This window comes from Pseudomyrmex gracilis, unplaced genomic scaffold, assembly GCF_002006095.1.
Source record: "Pseudomyrmex gracilis isolate BER0280 unplaced genomic scaffold, ASM200609v1 scaffold_4, whole genome shotgun sequence".
Lineage (NCBI taxonomy): Eukaryota > Metazoa > Arthropoda > Insecta > Hymenoptera > Formicidae > Pseudomyrmex > Pseudomyrmex gracilis.
The window spans coordinates 1,259,704-1,273,050 of record NW_018020588.1 but is presented as its reverse complement, the minus strand read 5'-3'; the positions used below and the strand labels follow the sequence as shown (position 1 = coordinate 1,273,050).

Sequence of the window (13,347 nt, the reverse complement as noted above, 5' to 3'; positions counted from 1 at the left end):
ACATTGCTTTTATTATCAGCCATTCTCTCTCAAAAACATCGGCGATAAAACGTCTTATATTGTTCGGTTCTTCCTCGCTCTCTCTCTCGGCGTCTTTGATACAACCGCGAGGATTGCCACCCGTGTTCCGAGATTCTAATCTCCGATTAAATCCATTCACGATAATCGTGACCGGTGCGCACGCGCGCGCGACCAGTCACCAGGGAGGTAACCGTTAACCCCCTTTCTCGCTCGCCCTCCTCGTGGAGACGACGACAACGGTTTACGATTCCAATTACGCGGGATCGAACGTGGATATCTCTCGTTCAATTAAGAAAAACTAATTTTCTCGCTGCGCGAAATCCAAGCGATTGTCGCAGCCTGCGCGTACGACTTTTTTTTCTCTTTCAGCTGGCGCGCGGTAATTCGTGCGATCTCTCTCGTTGGATTAAATTTGGCGCTTATCGTATTACACCGCGCATGGTTAATCTCTTAACGCCTAAGAAAGGCGTGCAAATAGCAACCGGCTGCCACGATCAGTCGCGCTCGAGCGATTCCGAAATCGTTGGAAAAATATTGCACGTTCAACGAATTTTTTTGAGCGAGCTTTACGACGTTACAAGTATCATAAAATAAGGTCTCGATATGTAAAAAAATTTCCATCGCCGTGATCCTAATCTAATTCTCGTTCCACATTGAGGTAACTAGGCTATTTAAAATTGGCGAGTCGTTTCGGCACGCGCACGCCGAATATCGGCTTATAATAATCCGTTAATTAGCCGTTTTATCAGGCTTAAAAAAAATTTACGTAATATTAGCTTCGCCAGAACACTGTCCACCCTTTTATGGATTAATCCCCGTGATAGAGATGAACATCGATTTTTGTACAACACACAGCTGTGCCTGAATTTCGGTTGTGAGTCCAATTAAACGCCGGAGAAATAAGTTCGAACCGAGATAGGGGGAGCAGGAGTGAAACAAGTTGACCGTACTAAATCCGATATCCTGCGTTCAGCTACTCCACGGAGAGAGATACGTCGATATAAACGTATAGGATTTTTATCGGGTATCCCGTTCAGGATTGGCACGGTTCTCTCGATACGACGATCTGCCATTAGTTACGTCCGGGATATACGTCGGAACGACGAAACGTAGGACTCCGGGAGCGCCGATAAAAGTTCTAACGTAAAAATACAATTTGGAGGAGAGTCACGAGGCTTGTCTGAAGGATAAGAGAAGAACTCCCGAATAAATTCCATCCCTGTGCGCGTACTGACCAAAATGTTACGAGAAGAAGACTTATCACGTCTACGACAGATTTATACATGTAAGAATTTATGTCTGTGTGAACGCGGGATCAAGCAAAGACACGAGATTTTTTTGTACAATGTTTAAGACAATGAATTTCACGAATAACATCTTTCGGCAACTATTTATTTGACAGGAGTAAAAAGTAATAATATTTAAAATTGTATACATTTTGTTTTTCTTGAAAGAAAAATGCAACATTCTCTGTGTCAGAAAAAACCAAACTACGATTGTTCTTTATGCACGCGTGTTGTGCACACAGTTGTGTGTGTCGCAATACTTATACACGTAAAGTGACATAATCTGTCCTCGGATAAAAAATGGAAAAAATGCGGTTAGATATAATTAAAGTGGAGTACCGCAGAAACCAAATGTTACCATGTGCGTGTGTACGTAGATCTAAATTATTGCTCCCTTTTTTTAATACTCGGGCATTTTGTTTTAAAAATGACCATTTATTTTAGAAAAAATAAATGGCCAAATGAATTAAAACAAAGATTTCAGAATTTTAAACATAGCCGTGTTTGCGATCGTACGTATTCAGCTCGTCTAGTCGAAGCTACGTTCTAACTTAAACCACGACGCATTTGCAGATTAAAAGCAGCAAAAAACGCGACGGCTGGTATTAGTCTTGCTTTTCTCGGCGAGAGAGAGAAAGAGAGAGGAAGAGAGAGAAAGAGAGAAAAAGAGAGAAAGAAGAGGCAAATTCGCCTCAAGGTCTCCTTTTAGCTGGCCCGCTCTGTTCCAGTATTCTTTCCACTCGCTTGTACGCCACTACTCTTTCTCTTGAGTCTTTGTTTAGCCCTTTATATGCGCCTCTTCTGCATTCGCCGAGCAGATCCGCGTTGTAGGCCCGCCGTCTTTTATCGTCCTTTTATTCGCGTGCATGAAAGTTCGTTCTTTTCTTCCTAGCAGCGTAGTTCAAATTTGATAGTAAGAAAAAACAATATTTCATTGATTATCTTCTTATTATGCGGAAATGAGAAATAAGAACAATTTGCGGTGTTATTTAATCAGATGAAACAGTGGTGCAAAAAAGTATTGTTTTCTTTTCGACAGAGTGTTTTTACAGTAAATTAAATTAATAATTAGGCTATTTAGAAAGTCGATTGAAACGCGTACAACACAACGCTCAACGTTGATCGTCTCGCTTAGGAAACTTTCCGTGATGTTCGACTTCGCAAATAAATATTGTGGTGCTCGTTGCAGCGCGCAAAGCTGACATAGCACGCGCGCGTAGGGGGAAAACGGAAGGGAAATCGATCTACTTGTCCGCGGAACCTACATTGTTCCTTGCTTCCGTCATGCTGTCTCGCTTTTTTCCGCGACTATCGCGTGCCCCGTTTAGAATGTATGAAATGCGTGGAAACGCAGCTACGCTGGAGAGAAGGGGAATTAATGAAATACAATTTCAAGAGCCAACCAGCTTTACACTGCCGATCGATAGCCACCGGCAGGAAATAAAGGAAAGATGACCGAGACGAGGACGGAAACGTTTCACGTGACCAATCACGATATTACGGTGCGAAAGATGAGCAGTCCTTCTTGCACGAAACCCCGCACAAAAGGAATCGATCCTTTTCTCTTTATCTCGTAACGGTTTTCTGCCCGACCACTTGATTTCACTCTAAGAAGCCGTTACAAAACTATTTCAATTTCTTTTGCCAAAGGTCCTCCCGGCGCCGAAGATTTCTTCGATATTTCCCCCGGATTCGGCATTCTCCACGGACCATTTTATCTCGCCCCTTGTGCGCTTCTTTTTCTTTTCCCTTTTCACGCCTCGCTCGACGCATATCGCGCCAATCGAGTCGCTGCTCGATAAACGCGCGAACGTAGTTCGCGTAGCGATCTTTTTCCAGACGAATTGTGACCCCGAAGAGCGCCAAAATATTCAGACGATATTCTTATTGTCCTCGGTTTTACCCTTCATATTTGAAATCTTATTCCATGAAATGCTTTCTTCGGAGTTTGTCAGACCTGAGAAGAATAATTGATTTATACGAATCTAAATTACTTAACAAGAATGTTTTTAGATTTTCATAAGACAAGACTAACTTGAAAGTGCAAGAACGTAAATTTACTCAATCCATACAATTATCGTTCGAGTTCCATTTTCCGTGTCTGAAATATTAATCGACAGGATATTTTATAAAGTTCGGACAAAACTCTCTTTCTCTTCTTAAGAATAAACTGATGAATTTAGAAACGATAATTCCTCGGTACCATTTCGACCGAATGTCATATTTTCTCGCAGCTTTTGTATTTCCAACTTTAAATATCCTCGGTAACTAAGTTTCAAGATTCTCATTTAGAAAATTCGCCAAAACTCGTAGGTTTTCGGTGCTAAATAAATCAGTATTCATGGCTCAATTTAAAATTTTGTTAAAGTTATATCGCGCTGCGCTAGTTTTATTTTCCACGTTTTAAACATTATGCTGCTGAATATTTGATAAGACGCGCGCGCGTGTAGCAGACTTGAAGAACGTACGGTCTGATGAAAATGAGAGATCGTTTCAGTTAACACATTTTTCGTCCAACATCTATGACTTTATAACTTGAAATATCTTGGCGATCAATTCAGTTTTAAAATGAACTCTCCTCTAGAGAATTTATGAGCTCAATTTTAGAATGGCGCAGTAGTGTACAGTGATTATATCTAGTGAGAAGATGAGAATTAACGTAGCAATTGACGGTGAGAATTTTGCTACTCATCGCGAGATGTTCGCGAGTGCGTTATCCACTATTCCAATCGTGTATTGGTTATCGGAATGCGATTAAGAGCGCGGTCCAATTCACGAAGTGCGATCTGTGATGAAGTGGAAGCTATAACTGGAAGGGATATATCTGCTGATATCGCCAAGTAGTGTATGTGTGCGGCCTCTTCGCAAACGATTCTCGCTCGAAAAAAATTCTGCGGGCTGTTCCAATCGAATGTGACTTAATCAACCGTTTCCACCAACTTCTTGTAGATTTACAAGCAGCTGGTACAAGCGCGTGGCCAATTGTCATTCGCGGTCGATCCACGTGGTTAACTGACAATTTATGATTTTCAATTTGTCGCGGCGCGGTCGAACACCGTAATGGGCCATTCGCCACGTTCGCATCGAACTGGCGCAAAATGTAATTAAGACCATCCTGAAATCCCGGCTAATAATGTTGAGAGTGGGAGAGACCCGTCATTGCGAAATATTTGCTCGACCAGTTGTTTGCCCGTTGCCGATATCGTCATCGAGCGGACAGTCACGTTTTATCGTCGCGTGCGCGTTATTCGTCGCGCTAAACTCGCGCGCACACGCACGCACGCACGCACGCACGCACGCACGCACGTATACATGCATGCATGCGTGCACCAATGCATCGAGTCTCGATTGTTCGTTGCGCGACGTGTATGGCCGCAAAGTGCACCGCCCTTCCGCCCTTCTCACCCACAGTGCAAGTTACTCCGAAAATAATGACGGTTATGAAATCGGGATTATACAACGCGAGCAATCGCGCGCGAATAGCGACGCGAATACTCGCGAAATTAAGGTCGCTCTTTAAATTTAGCTCCAGCCAGTGAGATCGCGCTCTTGAAAAAAAAAAAGCGTTGTGCTCCCTCGATCCTGTGTATAGCTGCACCGCGTTCGTTTCATTTTTTCGCTCGCCATAGTTCGATGTCGGAATAGCCTCGCGCGTCAGGTTGGTACGAGCGTTTTTTCGATTCGTACTGGAAATCCGCTTACAACGATGTTAAATCCGACAGCACCAAGTCAACTTCAATTGCTGCACCGACGGCTACAAATGTGTCAATTATAATCAAACTGTTAACGTGACACTACCCTGTATCATACCCCGTGATGTTCATGTGTTTAGATTTTCGAGTAGAATTCTGACAGTCGAAAACATCGGAAATAACGCCGTCGAAATCTTTTCACACCGTATCTCCGCCCTCTTTTGGTCGTGAAATTACGACACCGCGTTTCCCGAGAGAATACACTTGACGGTGCAACCGTCGGTACGTCATATCCAACGACGTGGCTCCAAAACGTTATCTTCGGACGTAGGTGCGACGTAAAACGACGTCACGTCGCGACCGGCCACGTGACGTTCTCGATTGACGCAACGCGATTTCAACGCAGCCCGCCGCCCGCCGCTGTTACTCTTCCCCCTATCACCCGCGGCGTGTTCGCAATTTACGTAATGCATCGTTCTCCATAAATCCACCGGCGGAAAGAGGATCGACGGTGCAACGCGATGGACAACGCATCGGAGATTGAGGGCCCCGGAGATACGAATGTTTTTTCTCTTCGTTTTTTTGTTTTTTTTTGTTTGTTTGTTTTTTTTTTTTTTTTTTCACTTCCTCCCCGTCTCGCTTTTTTCACGCTACCGAGAGCTACTGATTTTTTCCGCAGGCCGAATAGCGATTTTCGTCGCAGGGGCCTTCGGGCGAATAACGGGCCGCGCATTTGTTTGGCGCGGCGCTCGAACGTGCATTTTACGCGGGACGTGTAGAGCGCGTCGGAATTCATCAGCAGTTTAACGGGTCGGGCTAACAGTTTTCATCTCGATTGACGCGCCGGCGTATTAATCCTCTCGTTAACCTTTCTCCTCGTCCGTTCTTTGAAAAGCGCTTTTCAAAGCTTTTTATTCACGGTATTAGCTTTACTTAGCATATATTTGTGCACGTGATGGACATTAACTTTTATGATATTCAATCGATACTATATATCGTTACGCGATAGCGTGAAATCTGACGTTTACTGAACTCGACCGGCTGTTATTGACACGCTAGTAAGTTGGCGCCGCATTCAACGCTGAATTGCAACCATTTCGCAATGACTACTTCGCCCTTCAACCGCGCGTCGCGAGTACGACAAAATCGAATTTCCTTTCGTTCGCGTTTCTCGCGCGTGTATGAAAACAACAACTTGACATTCTTTTACTTAACCAAAGTTCGCGCCCACATTTTATTCGCCCACGCGACTCCGGTCACGAGACGATCGCATCGGGAATGCAGCGATCTGAGTGATGCCCCCGCAGCGTTTAAATATACAACGTACTTTCACTACGGCTATATTCTGCGACGTCGGAGTCGCGCGTTGATCGCTCCCTCGTTGAGCATGCGGCCGTGTTCCGGGCGTCGTTCGTTTCCGCCGAGAGCTGGCAATTTCTGGTCGTAGCGACGCTTGTGGATCTTCGCCGCGAGTAGTTTGACTTCTCTGCGACGGCCGCATTCCCAGCGGTGAATACGTAAAAGATTCACGAGGAATCGCGTGTTCGACAAAGTCACGAATTATTGAGCAAGCTGAGTCCTAGCTAGCTCCCGCCTCTGTAAGAGATTCGAAAACGAGAAACGGAAAACGAGAGAGACAGGCGCGCGACGTCACCGTCGTACAGAGAACTTTCAAAAATCCTTTTCCGATTCCCTATTTTCGTCGCATTTTCCGACGACTGACTTGAGAAAGACATTTTCGAGAAGCTCTTATATTTTACATGCTCGTTTGCGGTAACTACGGAGTGGTACACAATGTACGTAGTAATCCCGCGCAATGTTTGGGCAGAGAAATGGCACGATGCAGTGCGAAAAACGAGAAAGTCAAGACCTTTATAAAGTTGAAAATTTACTTATTAACGTTTTCTTTGTTTCTTTGTAATGCGATCGGATTATAGTTTCGATAGGATTACAGTTTCAATTTGCGTCAATAATCGTGTAACGAAAGTATATTTGCGCTAAGGAGACGTCGCGTGTAGCTTCCGATTATAGGTGAGTGGTTACATCGGTTCTGATTAAGAGCCGCTTACCGCTGGAATACCGCGCTACTATTCTAGTATTCTGCGAATCAAGCTATTTGTACTGATTCGATACGTCTTCCTGTTGCACGCTTATACCGCTTGTGCCTTGCTACGTAATTTGGTAGTGAACGTGAGGCGGGTACGTGGCACGTTGCCACGAGAGCGAAGCACTATATCCTTCCTCGACTTCCCGGATCTCTCTCCGTGTGCTGCTTTTGTCGTTACTCTGACCTCCGAGTGTTACGCAATTTCACATGCGCAATGCTTGCGCCGCATTAACTTTTGTGGACGCAAATGCGAATCGATAGCTACACCGAACCGAAGAGGGTGAAAGTGTCGCGTTTTCTCCCCCACTCTCTTTGTCACGGAAGCAACAGTGATGTATGAAGACCAGTTTTGTTCTGACTCACTTTTTGCTTCCTGTTCGCAATGTATATGCTTCAAATGTGATAACATGTAAACAGTCGTAGATATGGATTTTCCGGGTCAAAAAGAGATGAATAATGTTTTGAAGCGGCATGTCTGAAGACAATCTACTGCGAACGAAAAATGTACGTGTCAAAGTGTGGAGAAACTGTTATATCCTTAAAATTGTATTTACACGACGAGTCAAGTTTTGTATTCTAGAAATTGAGAAATCACAAAATCGCGTTTTTCGTGTATTTATTATTTATCTATTGTTTTTGTATGATGCATATTCATAGCAATAACTATGTACAGTCACCAAATCGCGAAGTTTATCGATATAGTGCTAAGTTGTTGGTTTGCTGTTTCATATGTATACTAGTACAACTTGTACGCACGCAGATATTATTTTTATTTTAATGTGTTCTGTCAGTACCACAACCTGTCATCGCGATGACAGCTAGTATGTACGTCTTACAAACCATATAATACACCTTAGAGAGATGTCAGAAGTAACGCATAAAAATCAAAATCAAAAAATAGTGAGAGAAAGGAATGGAAAAACAACAACTTGACTACAGTCACGTGATTGTATTTTAGACACGTGTCATTGAAAACGTGACTAAAGTAAGCCACGTGTTGTTTTTCCACTTCTCCCTGTCACGTGACTGTACTTTAGTCACGTGTCATCAAAAAACGTGACTTTATTTTAGTTGCGGTTTTAAAGACACGCGCAACAAAGTTGCGCTCGAACGGCGCGAGACAGTACCGTGCCTCTTGATTCGTACGACATGAATCGAGGAACACGTCCGAGAAACGTCCAATCAGCGTCGAGATAAAAACGGCAACAATCAAGATCGATTATTTACACACGCTTTTTCTGGTAGGATATATATATGACAGCGAGCTTTGTAACTTGATCAATGACGTGTCTCGTCGCTCCATTCGATAGATAGATTCTTGCTTCCGCTGCCAGAAATTATATTTTAACAGCGTCATGCCGAGGGATGAGAAACGCTTTTCGGATTCTGTCAAGCGTGACCGACTTTCTCTCCTCCTTGTCCGTAGACAGGATCGGGCCACCGTAGTTCTGACAAATTGATCGTGCGATGTGAGAAGGGGGTGCGTAACGATTCACGAACGGACTGCAAAATGTGTGAGCCTTCGATCGATTTTACAAGCTGAAACATCGCGATTCGAGGACACGCTATTAATTTAACACGTGTTTTCTATTTGCATCGCGACAGCGCGACGATCGCATGTATTATTTATGCGAATTAATCAATGTACGAATAGTGATTTCGAGTTGTGTTATGGTGTGTTATATCGTCACCACCTGCCGGCCATTTTATTTGTCCGCGATCAATGCATGTGCAATGAAACTGATGGTTAGCACGCGTGACCTGTCAGTTCGCCCGGCAAATTTGTCGATCCAATGTGCCCAGAGGCAATACGTTCTTTGCCGTAGCGGAATTTTTCAATTTAACTCGGTCACGAAATCCTTTTGAGTTGTATGAAAAATTGTGAAATGCGATAATTTCTCGTTCTCTCTCTCTCTTTCTCGGGCTCAGATTGGATGAGCAAATATGAGGTTTATTTTAATCACCAAGAATGTGCGAGAGACTTAATAAAAAAATCGCAAAAAAAAAAAAGAGTAACGAGCCATGCGCGGACTTTTGACACGCGTCGTTTCGCAAACACTATTTTAACGCGGATCAGTCGTGAAATTTGCGTTTTTTAATAGAGAGACACGACGCGACGTGCAGGTTTCCGAACGAATGCCTTCGTTGCGCGGTTAGTAATCGACGTTCGTTTTTGCGTTTCGGATGTGACCCGTACGTGCCGCGGCAATCGTTTTCCACTGATTGTAATTCACTACCGACTTATATCGTCGTGTATACGCGAACGAAACGGCGCCCGTATGAAGGGTTCTCTTTTGGACTAGTTTTTTTTTACTCCGCTCAACTTGACCTGAATTTACCGCGCGTATTTAATCCCGTTACGATTTGCTCGGATATTCGAAATTCTTTACGCGGATTTCTAGCGTGCTTTCGCTTTGGTCCAAGTTTATTTTTTATTTCCAGCTCGTGATTTTCCTCTCTCTCTCTCTCTCTCTCTCTTTGTGTGTGTATGTGTGTGTGTGTGTGTTAATAATGAGATATTTCAACGTATTATCCAGAAATTCAATCTTTTGCTCGTAGTTAATCCGCGACGCACGTTGTAATAACTACAGCACAACGGACGTTACGGTTAACAATGTTACTTGTCGCTCAGAAATAATCGCCATTAACCGCTCTTCCTGTCGATATTTTTATCTTCTTTTCCTCTCACTTTATGTTTCTTTCTCTCTCTTTCTCCTTTTTTTCGCAGTTGACGTAAATATACGACATACTTGCGTCAATCCGGCTATTGCTAATTAATTACACTACGATTATTTCGAATGAACAGTTTATGACGGGCTTTTGGATCTCGCTGTATCTTGTTCGTTCGATAATGGGATTATCAACAGGATAACGCTACGGATTTGCGCGGTATATAAAAGATTTAACGATGGTAAAATATAGTGTCGTGTGGATATACGGCAGCAGGTAGATCGTAATTTTGACGGAAAACCGATGACACGATGTTTTGCAGTTGATAAACATATCAAGATTCCGCGTACTATCGATCGCGGGATTAGCGCGATGCAAAAATTTGTTCGCGCGCAGTTAATAAACGTGTTTCAGAAGTAGCGCATTAACTTGTCCTGAAACTACGGAGGTGTTTTCTCAAATAAAAGTCGATACAAATGATGTTTGATATATAACGCGGATGATCTCAATCACGCTCATGCATCAATAATTTATGCGTGTGATGCTGTGTAATAATTAACATAATAAGTTTTGGTCCTCTATTTACAACACAAACTCACATTGCGTTAATTGCACCTGCACGATATTTCGCGCCATAAATTTGCAGCCTGAACGATTTCGGAATGATGCATTTCACACGCTTAGCACAACACGGCCTATGAAAATCAAACGCACACAGCTCGTAATAGTAATTTTACTGGCTATTAAACTGATATCTGGAAATAAAATATACATGTATATGTGAAAATATAAAGAAATGTGATTTTAAACAGCGTAAGATTTCGCGTTCGCGCGCGCGCGTGCGAATGAAGATCTATATTCAGCGGATTTACAGCGGGTCAAACCTCTCCTTGTGGGACATGAATCAATCTTCCGGAAGTTGCTGTTGTCTGGGACAATAGTTTCAAACGAGATATCAATTCTCTCGGACAAGGTATCAATTTGTCGTAAGCCCATAAAGTCGATAAAGTATCGTTTGAATGGAACATCAAGCACAAGAACGTTTATTTCTCTGCTATTCTCTGACATATCGCGCCGCAGATTATCGGCAAAACCGAAGAACAAGATTGTCGCGCTGTTTCTTGAATATAATCCAAGAAAACCATTTGGTTTTCTTTCTCTCCTCCCGTATCGGAACTTTAAGCGCGCGTTTTTTTATATAAGATTCCGAATCCGGGGGCGATAAAACAAATTTTCTTATTTGTTGTCGCTGTTGTCGCTTGTACACTCAGAGGAAGATGAGAAAAAACGCGTAAATTTCACCGTCGCATCGAGACAAAGCTGCATTAACCGTTGTGGGAGTAACGGAAGGATCGCGTAATCATGAGGCAGCGCTTCGAGATATTTACTAGCGTATGAAAATTTCGCATAAATTTCGACTTACATGCGTAAACCTTGCCTGCACTTGGCCCGCAACCACTCTGAGCTTAAGGCGCGGCTGTGGTACCCACAACGCCAATGTTACTTTACTTACCACGGTCTACCTTTTTCTCGGCATTACCGCGTGCTTTTCGCTTTTAGCATGTTCGCCTTTGCTTTTCCACAAACGACGCCGAGAAATACGGTTAAGTGTATTAGTGCGCCAACTCGCCGTCACGGAAGAGCCGGCACGATTTTCTTGGCAAAAGACGATACAGAGAAAGTAACTTGATTTCGAATTCATTGCGCGAGATAAAGTATCTCATTTTTATTTTATTATTAGATTTTGCGCAATACATTGTGGCAAAATTTTACTATCCAAGAAGTAAACATCGTGACATATTTAGCTGTAACTTAATTTGTTAAATAGATATATCCGTTTACAAACAACGAAAGCTCTTTCGGCCGCTAATTACCGTGCTATCTGGTTTCGTTTCCCCGATTCTTTCTGCCGGCAAATTATCCGGGATCGGATAAAAGCTAGCGACGCTGTGTTGCCTAGTAATTACCGTGCGATCGTATCTTCCACACCTTTCAATTTCATCTGAATCCGACCGCCAATCGTATTAGCGAAGCGAGCCGCGTACTACTACGAGACCGATGGAAATCGCGCGTCCATCGATTCCGTTCGCGATGCGCGGTTTAATACGAACGATAGCCTAGCGGCGTACAACTTTATTACGGTTGTAATAAAGTTACGGGAGAGCTGACAGCACACACGACGTATCGGGAGGGTTGTTACGTCACTGGCTGACATTAATCCGCGCGCGAGATCGCATACACTGGGTGATACAATGGTTACCGATCACATTTCTCATATGAGAAAATCTCATTGCTCAAAACTGATTCACTTATATATATATATATATATGTATATGTATAAGCAACTCGGTCTATATCTATTGTAGCAATTAATGTCTTTTATATTTATTGCATATAATAGTGTTCTCCCCTCTGAGTTTGCGATTACTTGATTTAATTTCAAACCTTTTAAAAATAAACAAATTTACAAATTTTGCTGTATGTATTTTCCGACTGTTTGCCTAACGTAACATCTTGCGTCTTGTACCTTCATGAAATGTAGGTGCATAAAAAAAGCACCGAATGGTAATTGAATTAAAACGTCAATAGTGCAATGACACGGAAGTGATAACGACATTGTTTTGAGTGACAACTTCTCAAACACGGTAGAAAGGAATTTAATTAATTTGCACACGATGAAAAAAAAGGAAAACGATAGACGAGATGATAGGACCCTGAACCACCCAATATACGCGGTTATCGGCACGCGCTTTAAAAGTGTCCGCGAATTCTGTTAAGTACACGCTCTCGACAAGTCAACCGATAGCACTCGTTTTATTTTACCGTTCATTTTAGTCCCCTTCCCGAAACGCGCGTAATCGCCTGTCGATATATTCGCTCACGAGCCGGATACGGTCAACGCGCACGTAATTGCAAAGTACGAAGAGAAACGGTCCCGTTAGTATGAATAGGTTGACAGCGCCAATCATTCTTCGATATAGCAAATATCGCTGTTCTGCGCGTTTGTTTATTCGTGTGGCCTAAATATACAAACGAATCCATCTACGGAAACATCTCGGAGTTACGGCAATATTTTGCTCTATCCGATTGAACAACATCGGGGTGCAAGTTTGATTTGCTTTTACGGTGTGTATTTGGATTCTTTCTCTCTTAAAAAAAATACGTAATAATAAATAGCTCAGTCAATGTTACAATAAATGGCACTTTGTTTTCGAAGCTGTAAACAACTGAGAAAACACAATTAGTTTTAATTTTATTCTTTCTCTGACAAAGCATATATGGTAAAATCTGTTTTACAATGTTTACGGCTTGCATTTGCAATTGTTTCTACTCTATCCTAAGTTTGTCTTATAAAGAAAGAAAATAAACAGACGACCGTGTATCTAGACATTTATTCTCATGCGCGCAATTTTAATTTAATTTTCACCGGCACACCGGTCTTTGTTGTACAGAGTCGCGACCGCAAACATCTTTTTTAGAAGATGTTAAAGCACGTATTTTCTTTCCTGAACAAAGTACACGCTTCTTTTAGTACTCAGGACGTTCTCTCGCCTACCGAACGACCGTCTCT

At 42.7% G+C, this 13,347-nt stretch overlaps 1 protein-coding gene across 2 annotated transcripts in view; it reads left to right on the top strand.

Moving 5' to 3' along the window:
- LOC109857061 (serine/threonine-protein phosphatase 6 regulatory ankyrin repeat subunit A) overlaps positions 1 to 13,347 on the top strand; it is a 152,103-nt gene that overhangs the window by 4,425 nt on the left and 134,331 nt on the right. The window lies entirely within an intron of this gene.